The sequence below is a fragment of the Caretta caretta genome, chromosome 12 (assembly GCF_965140235.1).
Source record: "Caretta caretta isolate rCarCar2 chromosome 12, rCarCar1.hap1, whole genome shotgun sequence".
Classification (NCBI taxonomy): Eukaryota; Metazoa; Chordata; order Testudines; family Cheloniidae; genus Caretta; species Caretta caretta.
Genome location: NC_134217.1, coordinates 37,245,318 through 37,258,234, shown reverse-complemented (window position 1 = coordinate 37,258,234; position 12,917 = coordinate 37,245,318). Strand labels below are relative to the sequence as shown.

The 12,917-nt window shown below is 47.0% G+C and overlaps 1 long non-coding RNA gene across 1 annotated transcript; it reads right to left on the bottom strand.

Moving 5' to 3' along the window:
- Positions 1-1,556: 1,556 nt before the first annotated feature.
- On the bottom strand, positions 1,557-8,057 carry LOC142068676 (uncharacterized). The gene is made up of 2 exons (XR_012664603.1): positions 7,351-8,057; positions 1,557-3,072 (listed from the first exon to the last, which is right to left on the bottom strand). It is a non-coding gene; the product is annotated as an uncharacterized LOC142068676 (long non-coding RNA).
- Positions 8,058-12,917: the final 4,860 nt, after the last annotated feature.

Sequence of the window (12,917 nt, the reverse complement as noted above, 5' to 3'; positions counted from 1 at the left end):
CCCCCACTCCAGATGTTTTAGGTTAGGGGCCAGTCTCCCGTCCTGGGCCGCTTGCCCCGTGTTTCCAGCGGGCTGCAGGACTCCAGAACCATCTCTCTCCTTTGCAGCCTGTGCTCTGCTCCCCTTCCTCCTAATCGGCATCACCCGTGCAGTTGTGCTCCACTGGGCCTTGGCACACCTGGCACCGACCCTGAGCGGGCTGAGAGCCAAGAGCCTGAGTCTCAGCCCTGGCCTACCCTGGGGTTTTAGGCATGGGGCACAGTTTACACCTCTGCCGCACAGCTCCCAGCTCTGCTAAAGGTTTGCACAAGTACAGATACGCTGCAGGTAAACACCTGACTTTGCTGTAGATGCCAAAAGCAGTGAGAGTGGGAGGATCTAAGTTCCAGATCCTCTGCTGCCTTTCACCTCTCTACAGATCTTATATGGTCCCCAATCCCCATTACCATAATGTCTGAGCAATTCACAGCCTGCAGTCTGTTTCGCCAGTTTGGTTTAGGCATTTGACTCTTTGCTCTGTATTTCTTTAACTGCAGGTTTATGGAATTGATGCTTTGTTTTCCCATCGCTATCTGTGACAGTGGTGTGTCTTAGACAGAGAAGGGATCTTGATTTATTAATATTAATAAGATAGCACCTAGAGGCGAAGGCCCTATTGTACTAGGCACTGTACAAATGTATAACAGATAGTCCCAGCCCTGAAGAGCTTATGCTCTAGTGTAAGATCACAGCCAACAATAGACAACCGGGCTGAGCCCAAGGAAATAAAGAGATGGCATTAATCAGCATGAAAAACAGCAGTCCAAGCAAACCAGCTGCCTGCCTGCCCACAATCATTGTTGGGTATGTTGTAAGCATCACAGTAGAGAAGTATTTTAAGGAGGGATTTTTCAACTATTCCTCACCTCTGATCTTGATCCTTCTCCCCATCACTTGTTAATTAAAAAGAAAAACCATCTCCAAACATACAGCAATCAGGATGTGTTTAAGAATGGAGGATGAAGGGGTAATCACTAGCAAACAGCATGGATTTACCAAGAACAAATCATTCCAAACCAGCTTGATTTCCTTCTTTGACAGTGTGACTGATTTGGTGGATAGGAGGAATGCAGTGGACATAATATACCGGGACTTCAGCAAGGCTTTTGACCTGACACTGTGGTAAGTAAGCTGGAGAAATGTGGGCTTGACAGAACTACTATGAAGAGAACATAAGAACATCCTGGCTAATAGCCATTGATGGACCTATCCTCCATGAACTTATCTAGTTCTTTTTTGAACCCTGTTATAGTCTTGGCCTTCACAACATCCTCTGGCAAGGAGTTCCACAGTTTGACTGTGCGTTGTGTGAAAAAATATTTCCTTTTGCTTGTTTTCAACCTGCTGCCTATTCATTTCATTTGGTGATCCATAGTTCTTGTGTTATGAGAAGGAGTAAATAACACTTTCTCCACACCAGTCATGATTTTATAGGCCTCAATCATATCCCCCCTTAGTCGTCTCTTTTCCAAGCTGAAAAGTCCCAGTCTTATTAATCGCATCTCATACAGAAGCTGTTCCATAACCCAAATCATTTTTATTGTCCTTGTCTGAACCTTTTCAAATTCCAATATATCGTTTTTGAGATGGGGCGACCACATCTGCACGCAGTATTCAAGATGTGGGTGTACCATGGATTTATATAGAGGCAATGTGATATTTTCTGTCTTATTATCTATCCCTTTCTTAATGATTCCCAGCATTCTGAGGATACACAATTGGTTAAACAACTGCAAACAAAAAGTAACTATTAATGGACTGATGTCAGATTGGAGGGAGGTCTCAAGTGCCTTTTGACAGGGATCTGTTCTGGGTCCAGTGTTTAACATCTTTATTAATGACCTGGATGTAGATATAGAGAGCATACTGACCAAGTTTGCAGATGACACAAACCTAGGAGTGGTTGCCAATACTTGGCAGGATAGAGCTAAAATTCAGAGGGATCTTGATAAACTGGAGAACTGGGCTATATATACATATATATAAACAACAAAATGAAATTAAACAAAGACAAATGTAAGGTGCTACACTTAGGGAAGAAAAAACAAATACAGAATGGGGGAAAACTGGCTTGGCAGCAGCACTGCTGAGAAGGATCTGAGTTATGGTGGATCAAAACCTCAGCATGAGTCAGCAATGCAATGCTGTTGCCAAAAAAGTAAATGCAGTTTTAGATAGTGTTAATAGAGGCATAGCATGAAAGTCATGGGAGGTGATAGTACCACTCTACTCGGAACTGGTTAGGCCTTAGATGAAGTACTGTATCCAGTTTTGGTCTCCAGTGTACAGAAAGGATGTAGAGAAACTGGAAAGGATTCAGAGGCAAGCGACAAAGATGATCAAAGGGATGGAATGCAAGCCATATGAGCAAAAACTGAAGGAACTGGGTACGTTTAGTTTGGAAAAGAGGAGATTAAGTGGGGATATGACAGTGGTCTTCAGATACTTGAAAGGCTGCTATAAAAAAAGATGAAGAAAAGTTGTTCTCTTTTGCCAAAGAGGACAGGACAAGAGGCAATGGGTTCAAACTACAGTTTAGCAGATTTAGATTAAATCTCAGGAAAAACTTTCTAGCTGTAAGAACAGTAGGACAATGGAACAGACTGTCTAGGGAGGTTGTAGAAGCTTCTTCACTGGAGGTTTTCAAAAGGAGGCTGGATAGCCATCTGTCTTGGATGGTTTAGACACAACAAATCCTACGTCTTGGCAGGGGGTTAGACTATATGGTCCTTGTGGTGCCTTCTAACCCTATGATTCTAAGAAAAAAACAACAAATAAAACTGTCAAGACACATTGAAGATGTTAATGTCCAAAGTTATGCAGGGGAAAGAAAAAAATAAAAGGCTTTTATCCCAGAGTGATTTAGAGCACTGTCAGCCAGGCTGTTAGGTTGTCAGGTTGTCATGGAAACAGAAAGCCTTCAAACAATATTAGCAGTGACAGATCTATTTAATGGTGTGTTCTTGCAATCCTGTTCAAAACACCACCTATTTCTCTGTCTTGCCTCCGTGGTGTCCCAGCAACAGCAGCAACCTTGATGCAATGGGAAGAATAAAAAGGACCCAGTGTCAGGTATACTGTGTTTCCCCACAAAAAGTCTTTCCCAGGGAGCCACTTTTCCTCTTCTTACCCCTCATCAACCACTCCGTTATTCTCTCCCTCACCCAAACCAGGATCTGTAGCATTGAAAGCCAAACCACTCTACATTGCATGAATAAAAATGAAAAATGATAGCACCACAGTTGCAGAATGATAATAATCCCATTTTGTGGCTGTCACTCAAAGGCCTTGTTATGTCTGGGTCTGATTTTCCTTCACTCTGCTCTCACCCCCTTCCCATAAAAAATAAATCGAAGCGCCATCTTACTCGCAGCAGCTGCCAATGGTTCCTATTGATTGATTTTTATTGATTGATATTTTATGATGCCCTAAGGGCTTTTTTTTTAATTAAGTGAGTTTTGTGTGTATGAAAAGTGCCAGACGGGCAGCTCCTCGGGCCTCTGTTTATCAGTGGAAGAGGGACAGCATTGGGAGTGGCACTGGCAGGGCAAGCTGCCCCTGGCGAGGTGTCTCATCTCTGACTGGGGGAACCATCTGTTGGGGGTGAGAAAGCAGCTCAGTCTCCATCACTCGATCACCCTTGGCTTCCTTGCTGTGCCTGCCAACAAGGAGGGACCAAATAGTGCCAATTGCACTTGGAGTCAGCAATATCACTAACCCCAAGCATTTTAAAAAAAAATGAATCAGGCCCCAAAACATGCGATTGGTTTAAAAATCATGAGATTTTTAACACTAACACATGTGCAGTCCTTTTTATCAACTTCCTGGTTTCTGAGCCGTTAGACATCACATTTTTCAGCTCTCCTCCACAACAATCAGGATTAGAAACTTACTTCTTGTTTTAAAGGGAGTTCTTTCATAGTGATTCTCATAGAAGATGGAACCACCAGTCTCCAGGAGCTGAGACTTTAAGAAAAACACCAGATATGAGCGCTGGCTGGCAACACCAAAACCAGATGCAAGTTTGGTTTTGGAAATGGTTGTCATTGGCTTTTCTCCATCTCTCTATGTATTTCTAGTGCAAGAGCCATGATTTCAGCCCCAAACCAGGCAAAACTCAATGATGTTGCCTGAGTTTGCTTTTGACATTTTGAGTTTGTTGGAACCCCTGCATTCAAAGTAAAACTCAGGTGCAAACCCCAGCCCCCGGAAATCAAAACACAGAAGACTCATGATGCAACCCTTAGCAATGGTAATCACCAGATTTCTCACAGCTCTGATCTTCACAGGTTTAAAGAACAACTCTAATACTGGAGCAAACCTGAAACAGTGAAAAGAGTAACTGACAAAGAGATTGTGTTAGGTAAGCACTGCCCTGGGTTCTGCTAGCTCTAAATTCACTCTGATGCAGAGAACTCTCAAAATATGGCATATGTGGGACTCAAAGTGCTTCCAGCTTCTAATCAGGGGAGGCTGCACCAGTGCAAGCCCTGATTTAAACAAGTGCAGCGTGTCTACCCTGAGAGGTTGCACTTGTGGAGCTACATTGGGATAGCTACACAGGGGCAAAGATCCCAAACACAGAGATGTCCTCAGTGAAGCTCTTTGTTCTGAAGGTCCCTTACCTCTGACAGTCACAGCAGCTTCTGCTGCTCGATCCATGGGAAAGGCATACAGGCCTGTGCTGATCACAATAGCAGGATGAAACAGGACAAGGAAATGGGCTGTGAGAGGGCAAGAAGCCCAGCTTTACATTTGAAATGTTCTGCAATCCAGACTTAGGAGAAGCTCAGATTCCAGTGCATTTCCAGATCCAAACTCCATAACTCAGCTCTGTCTTGATTTAAACACAAGAGATGGACTTAAGCTCCAAAATCCCACTTTGGCTTTCAAACACCTCAATGTTCAGGGGTGTCCAAATCTGGGTGGATTAATGTAGCCCAGGGATCGGCAACCTTTGTCACACAGCCCACCAGGGTAAGCCCAGCGGGCCGGGCCGCTTTGTTTACTTGCTGCATCTGTAGGTTCGGCTGATCGCGGCTCCCACTGGCAGCAGTTTGTCGCTCCAGGCCAATGGGGGCTGGGGGAAGCGGCAGCCAGCATATCCCTCGGCCCGCACCGCTTCCCTCAGCCCCCATTGGCCTGGAGCGGCAAACCGCGGCTAGTTGAAGCCGTGATCGGCCAAACCTGCAGACACGTCAAGTAAACAAACCGGCCCAGCCCACCAGGGGCCTTACCCTGGTGGGCTGCGTGACAAAGGTTGACAATTCCTGATGTAACCTATTTTAAATGTCAGGACAAATTTGCAAAATGCAGATCAAGAGTCAGATCTCAAAAGGCCCACATTTTGTGCCTTTAGATCTCTCACTGCAGTTACCGCAGGCCTGATTCTCCAGTTAGGCTGCTGTAGATCAAGGGTAATACCACTGAAGCCAATAGCCTTCTGATGGTGTAAAGCCACTGTGGGAAGAGAGTGAAGCTCTGAGGTCAGAATATTCTCTCCATAGGCATTGGGAGGAGGTGCACACTCAATTTCATTCAATATATTTACTCCACCATTTACCTATCAGTGACTTTAAGGGCACCTCGGTAATCACAGTGAAACTTTTATTTTCAGAATTTGCAGCAAGAAAAATAATACAATTTCACTCGAAAGCCAATTGCCTGCATGTCTCAGGAGAGCAATAATCTAAACCCTATTGGAATGCATTACGGCAGTGCCAGGCAGTCTATAAATGGCTCTGACATGGTGTGAATACACTTTTGTGTCTTTTGCCATCTGCTGCTGTCATTAAAAAATTAAATTTCCATCTGTTTTCACACTCTTCCTCCACTTTTCCTGTAGGTTTCTGATTAATTCTGTTTCTTGGTAGCAAAGACCCCATGTCTCATCATGGGATGTGGAGGATCTTTATGTGTAATGTTAGGGTCAGGGTGGAAAGACCCAGCCTGCGATTATGTTTAAGATGTTAATGTTCACAGGATGATCTCTGTCATGCCACTTACTTAGTTTCCCTGTTAGTGCCATTTGGAATCAGTTCATTTTGCTCTTCATATTAAAAACAAACAGAATGCCACCAATATTCTCCCCAAAGCACATTAGTGGAACACACTCAAACTGCTTAGACCCCACGTCTGAATGTTTTTTATTAAACGTCGGTGTGAGTAGGGTTTGCATTTCGTTCGCTTGTGCTGCTGCAGCTCTGGGGTCATGGGTAAAAATCTGAACGTGAAACTGACTAGAACCAGGTCATGAAACCAACTAGCTTAGTTTCCTTCAGCTTGAACAAGGAGGCATAAAAAGTGAACAGAGACAGCAGAAGATCCATGACTCTGGAATCTGATTTCTTGGTTGGTCAAATAGGGCACAAGTGCAGGGCAAAAGGCTTATTTCTTTTTGCAGGCCTTTGATTAAGGGGGTGTTGAGTGACAAGGGTTTGGAGTGGTTCTGAGCTGAGTGATCACAGGTGGAATTCATTTTTGCTGGGGAAGCAGGCTGAGCCTTTTGTGTTGGACTGCCAACATGTTCTAAATAAATGGTAAAGGAAATGGGGCCGGATTTTCAAGAGCGTACAGCACTGGCCTAACTCTGCTGCCACTGAAGTCAATGAGAGCTTTACCATGGGATGCAGCAGAAGCAGAGTTTGATCAACACTGTTGAAAATCCCTAGATTTTTTTAAAACTCAGGTTTTAGAGTCAAAGATATTAATACACAGATATGGAGTTTTAACTCACTTTTATATGGAGTGACCCTGTAAGTGCATTTTATACCTACAATTGTCTTATTGTGCGTTCTTTGCGTTCTATCCTTTAGAATTGTTGTTTGGTGATATCCCCACACACACATCAGTTTGTCACATCCATTTATTTCATCTTAAACTTTGATTGTAAGCTGGGCTGAGTGGGGGCCATCTTTCTGGTATATGTATGTATAGCACCTAGCACTGGAGGCCCAAGCTTCTAGTTATGACCACAAAACAAATAAATAATATATATTCCTATGTTAACTAACTATAATAAAATAGTACAGCACTTAGTACTAGTCAATGACTGGGGTTCCTAGATGCTGCTGCAATACAAATAAATAACAACAACAACAACAACTCCCTTTAATAAGGCAACCAAGCAGAAGTAGCAGATAACCCTGCCTTAGTGAGGGAACTAAACTGGGGACTTCCTGAGAGAAGTAGAGTGGATGGTTATACAGCATCTTTGGCAGGGTTGAACGCCATTCCGGTCTAATGATTAAGAACACAGCAGGCACCTGTTCCTTTAGCTACCACTGTCCCTTTAAAACAAGAACCACTCACCTATACATTTCCCTCCACCAGCAGGAGCAGCCAGATCTTCAGAGATCCACGGCCCTGTAACTAGACAAGAAACAAAGAATTAGTAAAGAGTTACAGGCACGCGTCAGAGAAGCAAGCCACAGCCTTTATTTTAAAGAGGTAGGGTGGGGTAGTGGTCTGAGAGCCAGGTATGTCTCTATTCTAATCCCACTCCTTCCCTCCCTCTGTAGCCAGTCACTTAACTTCTCTGCCTCTGTTTTACCCACCTGTGAAATGGGAATAATAAATCCACACTGTGTTGAAATTGGGATTAGTTAGTGTTTATATGATGCTACCTGGTTCCAAGTATTATTAATTATTTATTAGTTCTGGCTAAGGTGCTTACATGGCCTCCATTGTCATCAGGTCTGGGCACCACCCAATCTATAATGGATTTATTCTTACAACACCTCTCTGAGGCACAGCAATGCTGAGGCACAAAGAGACTAAGTCACCCAGATGGTCTGTGACTGAGCAGGGAATTGAATCCCCATCTCCTAACCCACAAGCTTCCTGTTCTGATCACGGCACCACCCTTCCTCTCCTTGGTTCTAGCAGCACCTACATTGTGTCCGGCTCTGAATAGACACAAAGCAAGAGCAGCCCCTGCTCCAAAGAGCACCCATGTAAAAACCCAGGAGTTTCATTATAAAGCGGCTGTAAACCGACATGGAGACTGTGAGGCGTGCTACAATGACAATATAGGGAAACTGATTTGGAAGAAGAAAAGGAGTACTTGTGGCACCTTAGAGACTAACAAATTTATTTGTTAGTCTCTAAGGTGCCACAAGTACTCCTTTTCTTTTTGCGGATACAGACTAACATGGCTGCTACTCTGAAACCTGTTTTGGAAGAGCTCTTAGCAGCATCCACTTCGTGTAGGTTTCTTAAGATAAGCACAAAAGTGGGGTAGAAGCCTGAAATTCAGGGCATCCATGGATTCATGCATGACAGCTGACAAGCCAAAGAAAACAAGGATAAGCTTTGTATCTACAGAGGAGTCTATTTTCTGCATTTCTCCCCCTTGTTCTTTACAGTTACAACACGTGCAGGAAAACAGTTCTTAGTGCCTTCCGAATTTGTAAGTGACTGCAGCTTATTCCCTAGTGGAGTCTCAACAATCCTAGGGAACATCACAATACTCACATTCATGATGCCATCAAGGGTCATGAAATCACACGAGGAATGAACAGGAGCCATCAGACATTTAAGACACAATGCTCTTGTTCCCATGCAAGTGTCCCTGATCATGAAAAGTTGGAGAAGGGAAATGCACAGTGGTTTGATCAGAATACATAGTATCTTGTATTTCTAGAGTAGCTTGGATCTCAAAAACTTTACCCATCACACCTTCTAAAGTATATATGTGGGAATCACTTCATCCACTGCTGAAATGCACCCATCACTGGGGTGGAACATGGATGTGGTTTAACAGCTCCTGGTAAAACTATGCCAACAAGTTTGGACAGTAAGTGAAATAGAATTATGCATCTCATTGAAACTGCAGAGGAAATTAGACAAACAGAATGGCAAAACCCAGGCAGGACTAACACCCCTTCCTCCTACCAAAATTACCATTGGATTTGTTATGTCAGAGATTGGTTCTGTGTGTCTGCGAAAGGACAGCACCTTCGGCAGCAGGGCATTTCCTAAGACAACACCGGGGCATTGGTTCATCACTAATTCAGAGGAAAGAGTGCCATCGGCTGAATCACCAACATTGTACCTCATTGCTCTTCTTGGATTACTGAGTCAGCCACCTTACTTAGCTTGCAAGAGCTGACAAGAACACAGCCCGAGGTGGGCACAGGAATCAGCAGGGCTGCCAAGCCACTCACAATTTCCATTGATTCAGACTGGGAACATCAGCAAATTTCTGAGGATGCACCTGGGAAGCGAAGGTCAGTCTGCAGGGTTGTTTCCTCCAGGCCATGTGCCAAGACTCAATATTAAGCCTGGCATTATAAGGCTCCTAAGACAGTGGCAGAGGGAGGGCAGCCCAGGCCTTTCCTTTCTCCCTTCATTTCACCCACAGCTCGTGACTGGCCATTGCTATGGGCACCATAAGCTTTGAAAGAAAAGGGAGGAGGAAAGGTGAATGGAAATCCGAGGAAGACATGAGCACAGTTGTTGACAGCAAGAGGCGTTGCAGCCTCAGGGACTCATGAGTCAGGTTCATGCTGCGAGTGGCCATCAAACAGAGACTGGATCAGCTACGCTGGCAGCACAGCATCCTTTTTACTTACTCTGATGCTTGCCACAGGTGCTTCCCTGACTGTAGCCCGGCTGCAGCAGCTGCAGGTTCCCAGAACCTCCCCCAATCAAAGACCTTACCAGACTACGTGCAACTCCCTGGTGTTGAACCCAGGCAGCAGCCTGCAGCCCAGCAACTATGGCTAGCCAACAAATGCATTGCTGACAGCAAATAGCAGTTGGGTTAGAATTGCACTCAGTGCAGTGAGCGCTGGGCTCCTGACAGACAGCAGGGTCCTGTTGTCTGAACTCAGCGGCTGGCCGTGATTCATGTCCATGCAGGCAACGCTGACGCTCTCATCCTCTAAGGGGCCTCATCTCTACCACTGTGGCACAGTTGTTTCAGCCTCTATGAAATTTACATAACGCCACCCACAATCCCTTGCATGGGTGTTTTAACTGTTACTCTTTGGCGGGTCTCCAGCCCAATTAGGACCTTATTGTTTGACAAAGCCGATACTTTTTTTCCCTGGCTGAGGTGACAGCTGCACTCCAGTAATGAGCCCCAAGAAGGGTATGTCAGGGAAGGTGGGAGCTTCCATCTCCCTAAGTCTATTGTGGAGCTCCTTCCCTTGCCTAATGACTTGGCATACTCCATTGTGCCTGCACATTAGTGGTGATGGGCACAGCTGCCCTCATGTGGCTCTGTACACTCAGCTTGTAGAACTTTGTACAGCACTGAGCTCTTTCTTCCGGCAGGGACCAATGAGGCTCTGGTACCGTGTCAGGGCCCAGCTACACTGTAAAAAGAAACCTATTAGGGGCTCCATTTACAACCCAGTTGCCCCCCCAGCTTCCTGGTTGCATATTGTAGAATAGATGGGACACAATTGTCTCCTCGAACCGTACTCCAGTTGCACAAAGCAAGGCAGTAGCACAATTTGATAGTATGGTTCGGGCCCATCTACACTGCAGGACCCAACCACGCTGTAACTGGGTCTCTGAGATTGTTATTTTATAATGTAGGAGCACCCACGAGAAAAAATTAGCAGGTGCCAATTCCCCCCTAGGCCCTCCCGCCAGCGCCTCCTCCCTGCCAGCAGCCCTGCCGATCAACTTCTCCCCCTCCCTCCCAGTGCCTCCTGCACACTGTGGAACAGCTGATACTGTGGAGGGTGAGAGGCACTGGGAGGGAGGGGGAGTAGCGGGAACAGGGTGCGCTCAGAGGAGGGGGCGGGAAGAGTCGGGGTAGGGTTGGGAGCTTGGGGGAAGGGGTGGAGTGGGGGCAGGGGTAGCGCAAGGGCGGGAAGAGGCAGGGTGGGGCTTTGGGGGAAGGGATGGAGTGGGAGGGAGGGCCTGGGGCGGGGAGGGGGTCAAGCACCCCCTGGGTTGAGAAGAAGTCGGCACCAGTGCTGGTGGAGACTGCCATCTCGCCCTCTTCCCAGGGCATTCTGGCAGGCCATGGCACTGCCTGCCAGTGGCCCCAGGAGTACACCATAGGGTTCCGAGGCTGCAACGGCACAGCACGAAAGCAAATCCACGCTGCTACGGAGGAGGTACGGGGGGAGTGGACATTAAAGGATGGGAAGTCTTCGGAAGGGTGAATTAGCTGGCAGGGCCTGCTGGATTCTGGGGAGTTCAGTGCGCGTGGAGGTCAGTAACATTCCACTCTGTTCCTGGGGCAGGTCCTAACTCTGATCTTCCGCTCTCACTCCATGGGCTCATTTCCAGCTGACCCCAGTGGAGAGTTCAGCAAACAGAGGAAGAGCAGAACAGCCAAGACAAGCTCCATTGTGATGATCCAAGCAGGGAACGTTCCCCAGGGTGAGGTTAAATGCCCTCGGAGGTGTGAAAGGAAAGGACTTGGTTGTATACCCATGTCTCTCCATGTTTTCTGTCTCAGCGCAGACAGTTCCATGGCCTTGCTCCATTCTGGAGTCTCTATAGCTCTGCCCTGGGCAACCCTTAGGAGCAAAACAAGTGTCCCTTTCGTCATCAGCCACATTACTTTCAGCTTCCCACGTGAAGACAAGACAGGGCCACTTTTGTGGTGGCTGCCATTTTGGCTGATGCCAGGGATTGAACAGAGGACCCCTAGAGCATGAGTTGCCAGGGATTGAGCTAAAGAGCCAGGCTGGCACGCTGAGCGCTGTAACAGACTCCCCCTTCCATGGATCAGGCACAGAGGAGACATGTTGAACCATGAGTCCATCGCCACATGCCCTGCAGTCAGCCAGGGCTGGGGGAGGGATTGGAGCTGTGCACCCATTTTATAACACACCTGTCTTTGGTCACTGAGCGTAATTGTTTCAGATTTGGGACCAGTTCCATATCTGAGCCTGGGATGCTGCTTTGATGAGGCAAGACACAGCATGCCGGAGCAAGGGAGTGCCGGGGTCTTCCACACAGACAATCTGACAGAGACCGTGGGGCAAAGAGATCTTTATTTGTAATAAAATAACAAGTCCTTATAAATCACTCCTAGCCCTTTTTAAAATATTGCCAAGACAGTCCACTTTAAAACATGCCCATTCACCCTCATGACATGGTTAGGATCCCACAAGTACACGAGACCAGCTTGCATTGGTGGCATAGACTGGGACAGATGGCCCCCCACCCCTAGAGGCAGCAGACTCCGCCCTTTGGTGAATTCAGTTCCTTTGTCAGGACTGGGAATTCTCAGGTTGTTCTCCCCGCTGTATCTCACCGTGACTCTGCCACGGTATCTCACAGTTATGTGCGTCTGCTTCCCTCCCCACGCTGCACGCCCACGTGCTGGCAAAGAAAGAGTGAAGGACACGCAGGTGTCATGAGCGCCCAAGCCAACCGCGAAGGGCTGCCCAGCTGCACCAGGGCTCTCCATGGCTCGCTCACTCTTCTGGGAGAGGAGGGATTCCATGCCCCCACCCCTCAGAGACCCTCAATCAGGCTGGCCTGCCAGGGGGTTGTGGGCGATGGCTCGAGGCACAAACTGCAGTCGGCAGCATCCCAATCTAGCCACTTCCAGCAGCAAAGAAAGTGCTGCCTGGGCCAGCAGATCCAGATGGGGAGGGGTCCCAGTAGCCCAAATCCCCTAGGCAACGTCCACAGAGGTTTTCAAGGTCAGGCTTGACCAAGCCCTGGCTGGGATGATTTAGTTGGGGATTGGTCCTGCTTTGAACAGGGGGTTGGACTAGATGCCTCCTGAGGTCCCTTCCAACCCGGATATTCTATGATTCTATGATACACAAAAGAGCTCCCTCCTCTCCCCACTCTGTGAAGCTCAGATGGGCTCTTCCTTGGGCTACTGGTACCTATCCCCACAGAGCAGCAGGGCACATGCTCAGGTCATGCTGAAAGAAGTGATCAAGGAAGCA